Genomic DNA, 19,512 nt, shown 5'->3' on the forward strand with positions numbered 1-19,512 from the left:
TTAGCAATCCCATTCAAGCATTGCTCCTCCCGGTCGGGGTTTAAAGCCCGCCGCTAACCCCCACCAGCAGGTGGCTCGGTGGCGCGGTTAGTACGGCTGCGGAGTCTCAGCGGGTGCAGTGGGGACTCGTACAGCGCGTCAGGGGTTCGAAGCCCCCCGCAATCCACCGCCACGAGCTTTTGCCTGCGGCATCCCAAAAACCAATATGCCTTGTCCGCGGACGGGGCCCGCCGCCTTGTGCCCCTTGCTGGTTCCCTGCCGCGCTGGGAACGCAAGCCAGCCACGTTCTGCGCACGGAAAACCCCCAGGGTGGCCCCTGGCTTGCCGCTGGCACTCAACCTTCCAATGACTCCCATCAACACACGCTGGAAGGCCAGGGGGCTGTCCCTCGGGTCACACAGCCATCAAAGATGTATACTACACGGTTCATTCACAGGCAATTAATTCACACAAGTTCACATACTGGTGCTGGTGCTGTCTCATTCGAGTGGCCACGTGATGCTGGCGCGCTCCAGCTGAACCCAGGATGCTAACTCAGAAAGCCGTTAAGGGATCACATCCCACCTATACTAAAGATCTGATTTCACTTTACAGATGTAGATCTCACAAAATCCAGGACAAAGTGACTTGGAGCCGTGCAGAAAGTCTTGCTAGCGGGAGGGATGGTGATGTGGAAATACAAGGGGCTGGAAAAGTTTAGACACATTCATAAACATAATTCGGCATTTTAAGGAAATGCTGCCAAAATGTCTACTTTGAAAAGACCTGTTCCTCTCAGAACAGAACTGATACTGACTATTTAGATGCGATGTTTAAAACTGCATTAACGTGTTTTGCAAGGATGAAAAAGAAATGTCTTGAAATGGTCATTCTCATATTTAGAGTCTCAATCTTTGGAGTTCTGTTCAGGAAACATTGCAAAATGTTTATCTTTTCTTCTGATTCAGGGTGAAGCTAAACTTCTGTATAATCCCGCATAGATCTTGTTTCCAAAACATCTCCGTGCAGCCACAGTCTATCCAGCTGCTTTGGCGGGAGCTCATCCTTTTAAATACTGTCCCCCTAGACAATACTCTTATCTTTAATCACCCTCGAGTACTGCATAGCCATAGCCTAAAGGGAACCCTAGAAACAAGGAGGAGGAAAAGGGCAATTTAAGGGGAAATGTAAGAGTGATGTTAAGAGAGGCAGCGGTTGGGGAGTCCTGAAATTCTCTCTCCTGTTTTACTTGGGTCAGTTAGGTGTAACCACACAGCAGCAAGAGCTAATGTTGTTCTGATTGGGCCTACAAGGAGTGTGTATGATGTTGCCCTTCTTGCATGTAAGTGTTCCCGTGACCAGATGCAGGTTCCTTAGATCAACCTCTTTGCCATAAATTGTCTTATGGTATGACATTCCAGGATCTTAATGCAGAAAAATAACACATTTCTCTCCTTCGCAGTGGTGTGAAATATTAACATAGGATCAATTTATATTTGATCCTGGGGAGAGAATTAAAGGTCATCGTACCTTTGCCTTGCATTCGTTATGCAGCAATCCCTTCTTGCCCTAAAAGATAGGAATTTTCTGAATCATTAACGTGAGCTGGTATTTTGACGGTGTATGTTTTCTCTTTGATTACGTCCTAAAATTTGAATAGATTTTTTTCTTTAAATGATAATTTATTCTTTTTTTTTTTTTTTTATCCAGTTATTGTTCTAGAACTTTAACATTTCTTTTAGCTCTGATTCATGACAAGAAAATGAAATCACAAAACATTGAATGGAGAAAATTTTATTCAAAAGTTTCATTTGGACATAGCCAGACGTTTGGTTCGAATTTTCAGTCAAAACAAAATAGTAGCTTTGTAGGTTAAAAGTATATTGCTGTCATTTTCAAGAAGGATCAGCCTTCATAGACATATTTCAATAGTACATAGTCTAGTGACTCCTCTGATTCACCATGGTACTTGTTCAGACAGAATCTCATGATGTACTGAAATACTAACCTTGAGGGACTCTACCTTTCTGGGAGAATGTAGAAATCTTAATTATAGATACTGTGAGAAAGTCACTGATTTGGAAAGATAAACAATGCTTTGTTTTTTTTTTTTTTTTTTTTTTACTGGGGGGGGCGGGGGAAGGGAGGAAAAATTAAAAAAAAAAGAATATTCCATTTTGTTTTACTTATCCAAAACATGCCATTCCGGGAAGAAATGCTTCAACTAGATTTTTCAAACGAAAATTCGGTATTTTTAATGTAACATCTTAATTATAAAGAAACTACATCAATCTGTTTATAATATATTGACAATTTTTACACTGCAGAGTCTCAGACATAGAACATTTGTGTCTAATAAGTGAATAGTGTAAGTATACGAGGGCCGCCATTACAATACAATAATGTTTTGCAACATGGCCTTTGACACCAATATTCAGCATTTAGAATTTTGTTAACATGCATATGCATCTTACAGTGCCATTAAATAGACATTAGAAGCCATATATTTAATGTTGATATACATGCTGTATGCATATGCATGCATTTTTCAAGTCAAGGAAAATTTCTTTTCTCTTGAAAGCTGATCTATCTCATGGTATTTTCAGACTAACTGTACTGTCCAGCTCAAAATCATTTCCTCAACTAGCCTTCTCTCTCTAACTCTCTGTGAACCATTTATTCCTTCTTTTGTGACTTACAAATTTTAAACCTACATTTACGGGAAAAAAATAATAGGAAAAAATACCAACTTTTATGATTTTTATGCTTTCTTTTCCTACACAAAGACCACCAATCAGCTGAGCAAGTCACCTCCTTACTTCAGTTCAATATGCCGTTACTGCTTCCCTTCTCCCAGTAAAAACATGAACACTCACGCACATTCACTTCAAGGCTCCCCATTTAGTTGTCTGTTACTAGGAAGCAAATATTCTGCCTTATACACCAAGGAATGCATAAAGTGGGATTTTACCTCAGAATATAATCCTTAGTCAGAATTGACAGCAGATTTTCACTCTTTTTCATTGCTTTGCTTTCTGATCACACGTTGCATCATACCTGTTCACTCATCTCTTTCTTTTCCTTTCTAGTTAGACAAAGCTAGAATAACCTCTATTGTTATCGTGGTCACAAGAATAAAACGTATCTATGTACGTTTACTAAATTTATGTGCTGGAACCACGCAGATCTTCCCTGTCAAAACAGTACAACGGGCTGGGTTCACGTTTGCCTCCTCGCCGAGCTGCTGAACTCCTAAAAGTGCCCTTCTTTCACCGTCTTGATAGAAACCTTCATTCTTTCTTAGGACTTGGTAACTGTTACACACTCGCTTCCTTCCTGCAGAGCTGCTCTAGTCTGCAATATGGTGCAGTCAGTGGAAGTAATGAAGTTTATGGCAGGTACAGGCAAATGGCTGGCAGTGCTGCATGCTCCGCCACCATCACATGGGATTCATGCTGACGTCCCTAACTTGTTCCTCGTCTGGTTTAGCAATCCCATGAAAGCGTTGCTCCTCCCGGTGGGGGTTTAAACCCCGCCGCTAAGCCCCACCAGCAGGTGGCTCTGTGGCGCGGTCAACAAAGCTGCGAAGTCTCAGCGAGTGCTGGGGGGACTGGTACAGCGCGTCACGGGTTCGAATCTCACCGCGATGCCGACAGCCACGAGCGTTTTCCTGCGGGATCAGGAAAAGGAATACGTCTTTATATGCTGACGTCCCTAACTTGTTCCTCGTCTGATTTAGCAATCCCATTCAAGCATTGCTCCTCCCGGTCGGGGTTTAAAGCCCGCCGCTAACCCCCACCAGCAGGTGGCTCGGTGGCGCGGTTAGTACGGCTGCGGAGTCTCAGCGGGTGCAGTGGGGACTCGTACAGCGCGTCAGGGGTTCGAAGCCCCCCGCAATCCACCGCCACGAGCTTTTGCCTGCGGCATCCCAAAAACCAATATGCCTTGTCCGCGGACGGGGCCCGCCGCCTTGTGCCCCTTGCTGGTTCCCTGCCGCGCTGGGAACGCAAGCCAGCCACGTTCTGCGCACGGAAAACCCCCAGGGTGGCCCCTGGCTTGCCGCTGGCACTCAACCTTCCAATGACTCCCATCAACACACGCTGGAAGGCCAGGGGGCTGTCCCTCGGGTCACACAGCCATCAAAGATGTATACTACACGGTTCATTCACAGGCAATTAATTCACACAAGTTCACATACTGGTGCTGGTGCTGTCTCATTCGAGTGGCCACGTGATGCTGGCGCGCTCCAGCTGAACCCAGGATGCTAACTCAGAAAGCCGTTAAGGGATCACATCCCACCTATACTAAAGATCTGATTTCACTTTACAGATGTAGATCTCACAAAATCCAGGACAAAGTGACTTGGAGCCGTGCAGAAAGTCTTGCTAGCGGGAGGGATGGTGATGTGGAAATACAAGGGGCTGGAAAAGTTTAGACACATTCATAAACATAATTCGGCATTTTAAGGAAATGCTGCCAAAATGTCTACTTTGAAAAGACCTGTTCCTCTCAGAACAGAACTGATACTGACTATTTAGATGCGATGTTTAAAACTGCATTAACGTGTTTTGCAAGGATGAAAAAGAAATGTCTTGAAATGGTCATTCTCATATTTAGAGTCTCAATCTTTGGAGTTCTGTTCAGGAAACATTGCAAAATGTTTATCTTTTCTTCTGATTCAGGGTGAAGCTAAACTTCTGTATAATCCCGCATAGATCTTGTTTCCAAAACATCTCCGTGCAGCCACAGTCTATCCAGCTGCTTTGGCGGGAGCTCATCCTTTTAAATACTGTCCCCCTAGACAATACTCTTATCTTTAATCACCCTCGAGTACTGCATAGCCATAGCCTAAAGGGAACCCTAGAAACAAGGAGGAGGAAAAGGGCAATTTAAGGGGAAATGTAAGAGTGATGTTAAGAGAGGCAGCGGTTGGGGAGTCCTGAAATTCTCTCTCCTGTTTTACTTGGGTCAGTTAGGTGTAACCACACAGCAGCAAGAGCTAATGTTGTTCTGATTGGGCCTACAAGGAGTGTGTATGATGTTGCCCTTCTTGCATGTAAGTGTTCCCGTGACCAGATGCAGGTTCCTTAGATCAACCTCTTTGCCATAAATTGTCTTATGGTATGACATTCCAGGATCTTAATGCAGAAAAATAACACATTTCTCTCCTTCGCAGTGGTGTGAAATATTAACATAGGATCAATTTATATTTGATCCTGGGGAGAGAATTAAAGGTCATCGTACCTTTGCCTTGCATTCGTTATGCAGCAATCCCTTCTTGCCCTAAAAGATAGGAATTTTCTGAATCATTAACGTGAGCTGGTATTTTGACGGTGTATGTTTTCTCTTTGATTACGTCCTAAAATTTGAATAGATTTTTTTCTTTAAATGATAATTTATTCTTTTTTTTTTTTTTTTTTTATCCAGTTATTGTTCTAGAACTTTAACATTTCTTTTAGCTCTGATTCATGACAAGAAAATGAAATCACAAAACATTGAATGGAGAAAATTTTATTCAAAAGTTTCATTTGGACATAGCCAGACGTTTGGTTCGAATTTTCAGTCAAAACAAAATAGTAGCTTTGTAGGTTAAAAGTATATTGCTGTCATTTTCAAGAAGGATCAGCCTTCATAGACATATTTCAATAGTACATAGTCTAGTGACTCCTCTGATTCACCATGGTACTTGTTCAGACAGAATCTCATGATGTACTGAAATACTAACCTTGAGGGACTCTACCTTTCTGGGAGAATGTACAAATCTTAATTATAGATACTGTGAGAAAGTCACTGATTTGGAAAGATAAACAATGCTTTGTTTTTTTTTTTTTTTTTTTTTTTACGGGGGGGGGGGGGGAAGGGAGGAAAAATTAAAAAAAAAAAAAAAAAAAGAATATTCCATTTTGTTTTACTTATCCAAAACATGCCATTCCGGGAAGAAATGCTTCAACTAGATTTTTCAAACGAAAATTCGGTATTTTTAATGTAACATCTTAATTATAAAGAAACTACATCAATCTGTTTATAATATATTGACAATTTTTACACTGCAGAGTCTCAGACATAGAACATTTGTGTCTAATAAGTGAATAGTGTAAGTATACGAGGGCCGCCATTACAATACAATAATGTTTTGCAACATGGCCTTTGACACCAATATTCAGCATTTAGAATTTTGTTAACATGCATATGCATCTTACAGTGCCATTAAATAGACATTAGAAGCCATATATTTAATGTTGATATACATGCTGTATGCATATGCATGCATTTTTCAAGTCAAGGAAAATTTCTTTTCTCTTGAAAGCTGATCTATCTCATGGTATTTTCAGACTAACTGTACTGTCCAGCTCAAAATCATTTCCTCAACTAGCCTTCTCTCTCTAACTCTCTGTGAACCATTTATTCCTTCTTTTGTGACTTACAAATTTTAAACCTACATTTACGGGAAAAAAATAATAGGAAAAAATACCAACTTTTATGATTTTTATGCTTTCTTTTCCTACACAAAGACCACCAATCAGCTGAGCAAGTCACCTCCTTACTTCAGTTCAATATGCCGTTACTGCTTCCCTTCTCCCAGTAAAAACATGAACACTCACGCACATTCACTTCAAGGCTCCCCATTTAGTTGTCTGTTACTAGGAAGCAAATATTCTGCCTTATACACCAAGGAATGCATAAAGTGGGATTTTACCTCAGAATATAATCCTTAGTCAGAATTGACAGCAGATTTTCACTCTTTTTCATTGCTTTGCTTTCTGATCACACGTTGCATCATACCTGTTCACTCATCTCTTTCTTTTCCTTTCTAGTTAGACAAAGCTAGAATAACCTCTATTGTTATCGTGGTCACAAGAATAAAACGTATCTATGTACGTTTACTAAATTTATGTGCTGGAACCACGCAGATCTTCCCTGTCAAAACAGTACAACGGGCTGGGTTCACGTTTGCATCCTCGCCGAGCTGCTGAACTCCTAAAAGTGCCCTTCTTTCACCGTCTTGATAGAAACCTTCATTCTTTCTTAGGACTTGGTAACTGTTACACACTCGCTTCCTTCCTGCAGAGCTGCTCTAGTCTGCAATATGGTGCAGTCAGTGGAAGTAATGAAGTTTATGGCAGGTACAGGCAAATGGCTGGCAGTGCTGCATGCTCCGCCACCATCACATGGGATTCATGCTGACGTCCCTAACTTGTTCCTCGTCTGGTTTAGCAATCCCATGAAAGCGTTGCTCCTCCCGGTGGGGGTTTAAACCCCGCCGCTAAGCCCCACCAGCAGGTGGCTCTGTGGCGCGGTCAACAAAGCTGCGAAGTCTCAGCGAGTGCTGGGGGGACTGGTACAGCGCGTCACGGGTTCGAATCTCACCGCGATGCCGACAGCCACGAGCGTTTTCCTGCGGGATCAGGAAAAGGAATACGTCTTTATATGCTGACGTCCCTAACTTGTTCCTCGTCTGATTTAGCAATCCCATTCAAGCATTGCTCCTCCCGGTCGGGGTTTAAAGCCCGCCGCTAACCCCCACCAGCAGGTGGCTCGGTGGCGCGGTTAGTACGGCTGCGGAGTCTCAGCGGGTGCAGTGGGGACTCGTACAGCGCGTCAGGGGTTCGAAGCCCCCCGCAATCCACCGCCACGAGCTTTTGCCTGCGGCATCCCAAAAACCAATATGCCTTGTCCGCGGACGGGGCCCGCCGCCTTGTGCCCCTTGCTGGTTCCCTGCCGCGCTGGGAACGCAAGCCAGCCACGTTCTGCGCACGGAAAACCCCCAGGGTGGCCCCTGGCTTGCCGCTGGCACTCAACCTTCCAATGACTCCCATCAACACACGCTGGAAGGCCAGGGGGCTGTCCCTCGGGTCACACAGCCATCAAAGATGTATACTACACGGTTCATTCACAGGCAATTAATTCACACAAGTTCACATACTGGTGCTGGTGCTGTCTCATTCGAGTGGCCACGTGATGCTGGCGCGCTCCAGCTGAACCCAGGATGCTAACTCAGAAAGCCGTTAAGGGATCACATCCCACCTATACTAAAGATCTGATTTCACTTTACAGATGTAGATCTCACAAAATCCAGGACAAAGTGACTTGGAGCCGTGCAGAAAGTCTTGCTAGCGGGAGGGATGGTGATGTGGAAATACAAGGGGCTGGAAAAGTTTAGACACATTCATAAACATAATTCGGCATTTTAAGGAAATGCTGCCAAAATGTCTACTTTGAAAAGACCTGTTCCTCTCAGAACAGAACTGATACTGACTATTTAGATGCGATGTTTAAAACTGCATTAACGTGTTTTGCAAGGATGAAAAAGAAATGTCTTGAAATGGTCATTCTCATATTTAGAGTCTCAATCTTTGGAGTTCTGTTCAGGAAACATTGCAAAATGTTTATCTTTTCTTCTGATTCAGGGTGAAGCTAAACTTCTGTATAATCCCGCATAGATCTTGTTTCCAAAACATCTCCGTGCAGCCACAGTCTATCCAGCTGCTTTGGCGGGAGCTCATCCTTTTAAATACTGTCCCCCTAGACAATACTCTTATCTTTAATCACCCTCCAGTACTGCATAGCCATAGCCTAAAGGGAACCCTAGAAACAAGGAGGAGGAAAAGGGCAATTTAAGGGGAAATGTAAGAGTGATGTTAAGAGAGGCAGCGGTTGGGGAGTCCTGAAATTCTCTCTCCTGTTTTACTTGGGTCAGTTAGGTGTAACCACACAGCAGCAAGAGCTAATGTTGTTCTGATTGGGCCTACAAGGAGTGTGTATGATGTTGCCCTTCTTGCATGTAAGTGTTCCCGTGACCAGATGCAGGTTCCTTAGATCAACCTCTTTGCCATAAATTGTCTTATGGTATGACATTCCAGGATCTTAATGCAGAAAAATAACACATTTCTCTCCTTCGCAGTGGTGTGAAATATTAACATAGGATCAATTTATATTTGATCCTGGGGAGAGAATTAAAGGTCATCGTACCTTTGCCTTGCATTCGTTATGCAGCAATCCCTTCTTGCCCTAAAAGATAGGAATTTTCTGAATCATTAACGTGAGCTGGTATTTTGACGGTGTATGTTTTCTCTTTGATTACGTCCTAAAATTTGAATAGATTTTTTTCTTTAAATGATAATTTATTCTTTTTTTTTTTTTTTTTTTATCCAGTTATTGTTCTAGAACTTTAACATTTCTTTTAGCTCTGATTCATGACAAGAAAATGAAATCACAAAACATTGAATGGAGAAAATTTTATTCAAAAGTTTCATTTGGACATAGCCAGACGTTTGGTTCGAATTTTCAGTCAAAACAAAATAGTAGCTTTGTAGGTTAAAAGTATATTGCTGTCATTTTCAAGAAGGATCAGCCTTCATAGACATATTTCAATAGTACATAGTCTAGTGACTCCTCTGATTCACCATGGTACTTGTTCAGACAGAATCTCATGATGTACTGAAATACTAACCTTGAGGGACTCTACCTTTCTGGGAGAATGTACAAATCTTAATTATAGATACTGTGAGAAAGTCACTGATTTGGAAAGATAAACAATGCTTTGTTTTTTTTTTTTTTTTTTTTTTACGGGGGGGGGGGGGGAAGGGAGGAAAAATTAAAAAAAAAAAAAAAAAAGAATATTCCATTTTGTTTTACTTATCCAAAACATGCCATTCCGGGAAGAAATGCTTCAACTAGATTTTTCAAACGAAAATTCGGTATTTTTAATGTAACATCTTAATTATAAAGAAACTACATCAATCTGTTTATAATATATTGACAATTTTTACACTGCAGAGTCTCAGACATAGAACATTTGTGTCTAATAAGTGAATAGTGTAAGTATACGAGGGCCGCCATTACAATACAATAATGTTTTGCAACATGGCCTTTGACACCAATATTCAGCATTTAGAATTTTGTTAACATGCATATGCATCTTACAGTGCCATTAAATAGACATTAGAAGCCATATATTTAATGTTGATATACATGCTGTATGCATATGCATGCATTTTTCAAGTCAAGGAAAATTTCTTTTCTCTTGAAAGCTGATCTATCTCATGGTATTTTCAGACTAACTGTACTGTCCAGCTCAAAATCATTTCCTCAACTAGCCTTCTCTCTCTAACTCTCTGTGAACCATTTATTCCTTCTTTTGTGACTTACAAATTTTAAACCTACATTTACGGGAAAAAAATAATAGGAAAAAATACCAACTTTTATGATTTTTATGCTTTCTTTTCCTACACAAAGACCACCAATCAGCTGAGCAAGTCACCTCCTTACTTCAGTTCAATATGCCGTTACTGCTTCCCTTCTCCCAGTAAAAACATGAACACTCACGCACATTCACTTCAAGGCTCCCCATTTAGTTGTCTGTTACTAGGAAGCAAATATTCTGCCTTATACACCAAGGAATGCATAAAGTGGGATTTTACCTCAGAATATAATCCTTAGTCAGAATTGACAGCAGATTTTCACTCTTTTTCATTGCTTTGCTTTCTGATCACACGTTGCATCATACCTGTTCACTCATCTCTTTCTTTTCCTTTCTAGTTAGACAAAGCTAGAATAACCTCTATTGTTATCGTGGTCACAAGAATAAAACGTATCTATGTACGTTTACTAAATTTATGTGCTGGAACCACGCAGATCTTCCCTGTCAAAACAGTACAACGGGCTGGGTTCACGTTTGCATCCTCGCCGAGCTGCTGAACTCCTAAAAGTGCCCTTCTTTCACCGTCTTGATAGAAACCTTCATTCTTTCTTAGGACTTGGTAACTGTTACACACTCGCTTCCTTCCTGCAGAGCTGCTCTAGTCTGCAATATGGTGCAGTCAGTGGAAGTAATGAAGTTTATGGCAGGTACAGGCAAATGGCTGGCAGTGCTGCATGCTCCGCCACCATCACATGGGATTCATGCTGACGTCCCTAACTTGTTCCTCGTCTGGTTTAGCAATCCCATGAAAGCGTTGCTCCTCCCGGTGGGGGTTTAAACCCCGCCGCTAAGCCCCACCAGCAGGTGGCTCTGTGGCGCGGTCAACAAAGCTGCGAAGTCTCAGCGAGTGCTGGGGGGACTGGTACAGCGCGTCACGGGTTCGAATCTCACCGCGATGCCGACAGCCACGAGCGTTTTCCTGCGGGATCAGGAAAAGGAATACGTCTTTATATGCTGACGTCCCTAACTTGTTCCTCGTCTGATTTAGCAATCCCATTCAAGCATTGCTCCTCCCGGTCGGGGTTTAAAGCCCGCCGCTAACCCCCACCAGCAGGTGGCTCGGTGGCGCGGTTAGTACGGCTGCGGAGTCTCAGCGGGTGCAGTGGGGACTCGTACAGCGCGTCAGGGGTTCGAAGCCCCCCGCAATCCACCGCCACGAGCTTTTGCCTGCGGCATCCCAAAAACCAATATGCCTTGTCCGCGGACGGGGCCCGCCGCCTTGTGCCCCTTGCTGGTTCCCTGCCGCGCTGGGAACGCAAGCCAGCCACGTTCTGCGCACGGAAAACCCCCAGGGTGGCCCCTGGCTTGCCGCTGGCACTCAACCTTCCAATGACTCCCATCAACACACGCTGGAAGGCCAGGGGGCTGTCCCTCGGGTCACACAGCCATCAAAGATGTATACTACACGGTTCATTCACAGGCAATTAATTCACACAAGTTCACATACTGGTGCTGGTGCTGTCTCATTCGAGTGGCCACGTGATGCTGGCGCGCTCCAGCTGAACCCAGGATGCTAACTCAGAAAGCCGTTAAGGGATCACATCCCACCTATACTAAAGATCTGATTTCACTTTACAGATGTAGATCTCACAAAATCCAGGACAAAGTGACTTGGAGCCGTGCAGAAAGTCTTGCTAGCGGGAGGGATGGTGATGTGGAAATACAAGGGGCTGGAAAAGTTTAGACACATTCATAAACATAATTCGGCATTTTAAGGAAATGCTGCCAAAATGTCTACTTTGAAAAGACCTGTTCCTCTCAGAACAGAACTGATACTGACTATTTAGATGCGATGTTTAAAACTGCATTAACGTGTTTTGCAAGGATGAAAAAGAAATGTCTTGAAATGGTCATTCTCATATTTAGAGTCTCAATCTTTGGAGTTCTGTTCAGGAAACATTGCAAAATGTTTATCTTTTCTTCTGATTCAGGGTGAAGCTAAACTTCTGTATAATCCCGCATAGATCTTGTTTCCAAAACATCTCCGTGCAGCCACAGTCTATCCAGCTGCTTTGGCGGGAGCTCATCCTTTTAAATACTGTCCCCCTAGACAATACTCTTATCTTTAATCACCCTCGAGTACTGCATAGCCATAGCCTAAAGGGAACCCTAGAAACAAGGAGGAGGAAAAGGGCAATTTAAGGGGAAATGTAAGAGTGATGTTAAGAGAGGCAGCGGTTGGGGAGTCCTGAAATTCTCTCTCCTGTTTTACTTGGGTCAGTTAGGTGTAACCACACAGCAGCAAGAGCTAATGTTGTTCTGATTGGGCCTACAAGGAGTGTGTATGATGTTGCCCTTCTTGCATGTAAGTGTTCCCGTGACCAGATGCAGGTTCCTTAGATCAACCTCTTTGCCATAAATTGTCTTATGGTATGACATTCCAGGATCTTAATGCAGAAAAATAACACATTTCTCTCCTTCGCAGTGGTGTGAAATATTAACATAGGATCAATTTATATTTGATCCTGGGGAGAGAATTAAAGGTCATCGTACCTTTGCCTTGCATTCGTTATGCAGCAATCCCTTCTTGCCCTAAAAGATAGGAATTTTCTGAATCATTAACGTGAGCTGGTATTTTGACGGTGTATGTTTTCTCTTTGATTACGTCCTAAAATTTGAATAGATTTTTTTCTTTAAATGATAATTTATTCTTTTTTTTTTTTTTTTTTATCCAGTTATTGTTCTAGAACTTTAACATTTCTTTTAGCTCTGATTCATGACAAGAAAATGAAATCACAAAACATTGAATGGAGAAAATTTTATTCAAAAGTTTCATTTGGACATAGCCAGACGTTTGGTTCGAATTTTCAGTCAAAACAAAATAGTAGCTTTGTAGGTTAAAAGTATATTGCTGTCATTTTCAAGAAGGATCAGCCTTCATAGACATATTTCAATAGTACATAGTCTAGTGACTCCTCTGATTCACCATGGTACTTGTTCAGACAGAATCTCATGATGTACTGAAATACTAACCTTGAGGGACTCTACCTTTCTGGGAGAATGTACAAATCTTAATTATAGATACTGTGAGAAAGTCACTGATTTGGAAAGATAAACAATGCTTTGTTTTTTTTTTTTTTTTTTTTTTTACGGGGGGGGGGGGGGGAAGGGAGGAAAAATTAAAAAAAAAAAAAAAAAAAAGAATATTCCATTTTGTTTTACTTATCCAAAACATGCCATTCCGGGAAGAAATGCTTCAACTAGATTTTTCAAACGAAAATTCGGTATTTTTAATGTAACATCTTAATTATAAAGAAACTACATCAATCTGTTTATAATATATTGACAATTTTTACACTGCAGAGTCTCAGACATAGAACATTTGTGTCTAATAAGTGAATAGTGTAAGTATACGAGGGCCGCCATTACAATACAATAATGTTTTGCAACATGGCCTTTGACACCAATATTCAGCATTTAGAATTTTGTTAACATGCATATGCATCTTACAGTGCCATTAAATAGACATTAGAAGCCATATATTTAATGTTGATATACATGCTGTATGCATATGCATGCATTTTTCAAGTCAAGGAAAATTTCTTTTCTCTTGAAAGCTGATCTATCTCATGGTATTTTCAGACTAACTGTACTGTCCAGCTCAAAATCATTTCCTCAACTAGCCTTCTCTCTCTAACTCTCTGTGAACCATTTATTCCTTCTTTTGTGACTTACAAATTTTAAACCTACATTTACGGGAAAAAAATAATAGGAAAAAATACCAACTTTTATGATTTTTATGCTTTCTTTTCCTACACAAAGACCACCAATCAGCTGAGCAAGTCACCTCCTTACTTCAGTTCAATATGCCGTTACTGCTTCCCTTCTCCCAGTAAAAACATGAACACTCACGCACATTCACTTCAAGGCTCCCCATTTAGTTGTCTGTTACTAGGAAGCAAATATTCTGCCTTATACACCAAGGAATGCATAAAGTGGGATTTTACCTCAGAATATAATCCTTAGTCAGAATTGACAGCAGATTTTCACTCTTTTTCATTGCTTTGCTTTCTGATCACACGTTGCATCATACCTGTTCACTCATCTCTTTCTTTTCCTTTCTAGTTAGACAAAGCTAGAATAACCTCTATTGTTATCGTGGTCACAAGAATAAAACGTATCTATGTACGTTTACTAAATTTATGTGCTGGAACCACGCAGATCTTCCCTGTCAAAACAGTACAACGGGCTGGGTTCACGTTTGCCTCCTCGCCGAGCTGCTGAACTCCTAAAAGTGCCCTTCTTTCACCGTCTTGATAGAAACCTTCATTCTTTCTTAGGACTTGGTAACTGTTACACACTCGCTTCCTTCCTGCAGAGCTGCTCTAGTCTGCAATATGGTGCAGTCAGTGGAAGTAATGAAGTTTATGGCAGGTACAGGCAAATGGCTGGCAGTGCTGCATGCTCCGCCACCATCACATGGGATTCATGCTGACGTCCCTAACTTGTTCCTCGTCTGGTTTAGCAATCCCATGAAAGCGTTGCTCCTCCCGGTGGGGGTTTAAACCCCGCCGCTAAGCCCCACCAGCAGGTGGCTCTGTGGCGCGGTCAACAAAGCTGCGAAGTCTCAGCGAGTGCTGGGGGGACTGGTACAGCGCGTCACGGGTTCGAATCTCACCGCGATGCCGACAGCCACGAGCGTTTTCCTGCGGGATCAGGAAAAGGAATACGTCTTTATATGCTGACGTCCCTAACTTGTTCCTCGTCTGATTTAGCAATCCCATTCAAGCATTGCTCCTCCCGGTCGGGGTTTAAAGCCCGCCGCTAACCCCCACCAGCAGGTGGCTCGGTGGCGCGGTTAGTACGGCTGCGGAGTCTCAGCGGGTGCAGTGGGGACTCGTACAGCGCGTCAGGGGTTCGAAGCCCCCCGCAATCCACCGCCACGAGCTTTTGCCTGCGGCATCCCAAAAACCAATATGCCTTGTCCGCGGACGGGGCCCGCCGCCTTGTGCCCCTTGCTGGTTCCCTGCCGCGCTGGGAACGCAAGCCAGCCACGTTCTGCGCACGGAAAACCCCCAGGGTGGCCCCTGGCTTGCCGCTGGCACTCAACCTTCCAATGACTCCCATCAACACACGCTGGAAGGCCAGGGGGCTGTCCCTCGGGTCACACAGCCATCAAAGATGTATACTACACGGTTCATTCACAGGCAATTAATTCACACAAGTTCACATACTGGTGCTGGTGCTGTCTCATTCGAGTGGCCACGTGATGCTGGCGCGCTCCAGCTGAACCCAGGATGCTAACTCAGAAAGCCGTTAAGGGATCACATCCCACCTATACTAAAGATCTGATTTCACTTTACAGATGTAGATCTCACAAAATCCAGGACAAAGTGACTTGGAGCCGTGCAGAAAGTCTTGCTAGCGGGAGGGATGGTGATGTGGAAATACAAGGGGCTGGAAAAGTTTAGACACATTCATAAACATAATTCGGCATTTTAAGGAAATGCTGCCAAAATGTCTACTTTGAAAAGACCTGTTCCTCTCAGAACAGAACTGATACTGACTATTTAGATGCGATGTTTAAAACTGCATTAACGTGTTTTGCAAGGATGAAAAAGAAATGTCTTGAAATGGTCATTCTCATATTTAGAGTCTCAATCTTTGGAGTTCTGTTCAGGAAACATTGCAAAATGTTTATCTTTTCTTCTGATTCAGGGTGAAGCTAAACTTCTGTATAATCCCGCATAGATCTTGTTTCCAAAACATCTCCGTGCAGCCACAGTCTATCCAGCTGCTTTGGCGGGAGCTCATCCTTTTAAATACTGTCCCCCTAGACAATACTCTTATCTTTAATCACCCTCCAGTACTGCATAGCCATAGCCTAAAGGGAACCCTAGAAACAAGGAGGAGGAAAAGGGCAATTTAAGGGGAAATGTAAGAGTGATGTTAAGAGAGGCAGCGGTTGGGGAGTCCTGAAATTCTCTCTCCTGTTTTACTTGGGTCAGTTAGGTGTAACCACACAGCAGCAAGAGCTAATGTTGTTCTGATTGGGCCTACAAGGAGTGTGTATGATGTTGCCCTTCTTGCATGTAAGTGTTCCCGTGACCAGATGCAGGTTCCTTAGATCAACCTCTTTGCCATAAATTGTCTTATGGTATGACATTCCAGGATCTTAATGCAGAAAAATAACACATTTCTCTCCTTCGCAGTGGTGTGAAATATTAACATAGGATCAATTTATATTTGATCCTGGGGAGAGAATTAAAGGTCATCGTACCTTTGCCTTGCATTCGTTATGCAGCAATCCCTTCTTGCCCTAAAAGATAGGAATTTTCTGAATCATTAACGTGAGCTGGTATTTTGACGGTGTATGTTTTCTCTTTGATTACGTCCTAAAATTTGAATAGATTTTTTTCTTTAAATGATAATTTATTCTTTTTTTTTTTTTTTTTTATCCAGTTATTGTTCTAGAACTTTAACATTTCTTTTAGCTCTGATTCATGACAAGAAAATGAAATCACAAAACATTGAATGGAGAAAATTTTATTCAAAAGTTTCATTTGGACATAGCCAGACGTTTGGTTCGAATTTTCAGTCAAAACAAAATAGTAGCTTTGTAGGTTAAAAGTATATTGCTGTCATTTTCAAGAAGGATCAGCCTTCATAGACATATTTCAATAGTACATAGTCTAGTGACTCCTCTGATTCACCATGGTACTTGTTCAGACAGAATCTCATGATGTACTGAAATACTAACCTTGAGGGACTCTACCTTTCTGGGAGAATGTACAAATCTTAATTATAGATACTGTGAGAAAGTCACTGATTTGGAAAGATAAACAATGCTTTGTTTTTTTTTTTTTTTTTTTTTTTACGGGGGGGGGGGGGGAAGGGAGGAAAAATTAAAAAAAAAAAAAAAAAAAGAATATTCCATTTTGTTTTACTTATCCAAAACATGCCATTCCGGGAAGAAATGCTTCAACTAGATTTTTCAAACGAAAATTCGGTATTTTTAATGTAACATCTTAATTATAAAGAAACTACATCAATCTGTTTATAATATATTGACAATTTTTACACTGCAGAGTCTCAGACATAGAACATTTGTGTCTAATAAGTGAATAGTGTAAGTATACGAGGGCCGCCATTACAATACAATAATGTTTTGCAACATGGCCTTTGACACCAATATTCAGCATTTAGAATTTTGTTAACATGCATATGCATCTTACAGTGCCATTAAATAGACATTAGAAGCCATATATTTAATGTTGATATACATGCTGTATGCATATGCATGCATTTTTCAAGTCAAGGAAAATTTCTTTTCTCTTGAAAGCTGATCTATCTCATGGTATTTTCAGACTAACTGTACTGTCCAGCTCAAAATCATTTCCTCAACTAGCCTTCTCTCTCTAACTCTCTGTGAACCATTTATTCCTTCTTTTGTGACTTACAAATTTTAAACCTACATTTACGGGAAAAAAATAATAGGAAAAAATACCAACTTTTATGATTTTTATGCTTTCTTTTCCTACACAAAGACCACCAATCAGCTGAGCAAGTCACCTCCTTACTTCAGTTCAATATGCCGTTACTGCTTCCCTTCTCCCAGTAAAAACATGAACACTCACGCACATTCACTTCAAGGCTCCCCATTTAGTTGTCTGTTACTAGGAAGCAAATATTCTGCCTTATACACCAAGGAATGCATAAAGTGGGATTTTACCTCAGAATATAATCCTTAGTCAGAATTGACAGCAGATTTTCACTCTTTTTCATTGCTTTGCTTTCTGATCACACGTTGCATCATACCTGTTCACTCATCTCTTTCTTTTCCTTTCTAGTTAGACAAAGCTAGAATAACCTCTATTGTTATCGTGGTCACAAGAATAAAACGTATCTATGTACGTTTACTAAATTTATGTGCTGGAACCACGCAGATCTTCCCTGTCAAAACAGTACAACGGGCTGGGTTCACGTTTGCCTCCTCGCCGAGCTGCTGAACTCCTAAAAGTGCCCTTCTTTCACCGTCTTGATAGAAACCTTCATTCTTTCTTAGGACTTGGTAACTGTTACACACTCGCTTCCTTCCTGCAGAGCTGCTCTAGTCTGCAATATGGTGCAGTCAGTGGAAGTAATGAAGTTTATGGCAGGTACAGGCAAATGGCTGGCAGTGCTGCATGCTCCGCCACCATCACATGGGATTCATGCTGACGTCCCTAACTTGTTCCTCGTCTGGTTTAGCAATCCCATGAAAGCGTTGCTCCTCCCGGTGGGGGTTTAAACCCCGCCGCTAAGCCCCACCAGCAGGTGGCTCTGTGGCGCGGTCAACAAAGCTGCGAAGTCTCAGCGAGTGCTGGGGGGACTGGTACAGCGCGTCACGGGTTCGAATCTCACCGCGATGCCGACAGCCACGAGCGTTTTCCTGCGGGATCAGGAAAAGGAATACGTCTTTATATGCTGACGTCCCTAACTTGTTCCTCGTCTGATTTAGCAATCCCATTCAAGCATTGCTCCTCCCGGTCGGGGTTTAAAGCCCGCCGCTAACCCCCACCAGCAGGTGGCTCGGTGGCGCGGTTAGTACGGCTGCGGAGTCTCAGCGGGTGCAGTGGGGACTCGTACAGCGCGTCAGGGGTTCGAAGCCCCCCGCAATCCACCGCCACGAGCTTTTGCCTGCGGCATCCCAAAAACCAATATGCCTTGTCCGCGGACGGGGCCCGCCGCCTTGTGCCCCTTGCTGGTTCCCTGCCGCGCTGGGAACGCAAGCCAGCCACGTTCTGCGCACGGAAAACCCCCAGGGTGGCCCCTGGCTTGCCGCTGGCACTCAACCTTCCAATGACTCCCATCAACACACGCTGGAAGGCCAGGGGGCTGTCCCTCGGGTCACACAGCCATCAAAGATGTATACTACACGGTTCATTCACAGGCAATTAATTCACACAAGTTCACATACTGGTGCTGGTGCTGTCTCATTCGAGTGGCCACGTGATGCTGGCGCGCTCCAGCTGAACCCAGGATGCTAACTCAGAAAGCCGTTAAGGGATCACATCCCACCTATACTAAAGATCTGATTTCACTTTACAGATGTAGATCTCACAAAATCCAGGACAAAGTGACTTGGAGCCGTGCAGAAAGTCTTGCTAGCGGGAGGGATGGTGATGTGGAAATACAAGGGGCTGGAAAAGTTTAGACACATTCATAAACATAATTCGGCATTTTAAGGAAATGCTGCCAAAATGTCTACTTTGAAAAGACCTGTTCCTCTCAGAACAGAACTGATACTGACTATTTAGATGCGATGTTTAAAACTGCATTAACGTGTTTTGCAAGGATGAAAAAGAAATGTCTTGAAATGGTCATTCTCATATTTAGAGTCTCAATCTTTG

The sequence above is a fragment of the Pezoporus flaviventris genome, unplaced genomic scaffold, assembly GCF_033815535.1.
Source record: "Pezoporus flaviventris isolate CSIRO_AGI_PZ_B2104156 unplaced genomic scaffold, CSIRO_AGI_Pfla_v1 ptg000096l, whole genome shotgun sequence".
NCBI classification, from domain to species: domain Eukaryota; kingdom Metazoa; phylum Chordata; class Aves; order Psittaciformes; family Psittacidae; genus Pezoporus; species Pezoporus flaviventris.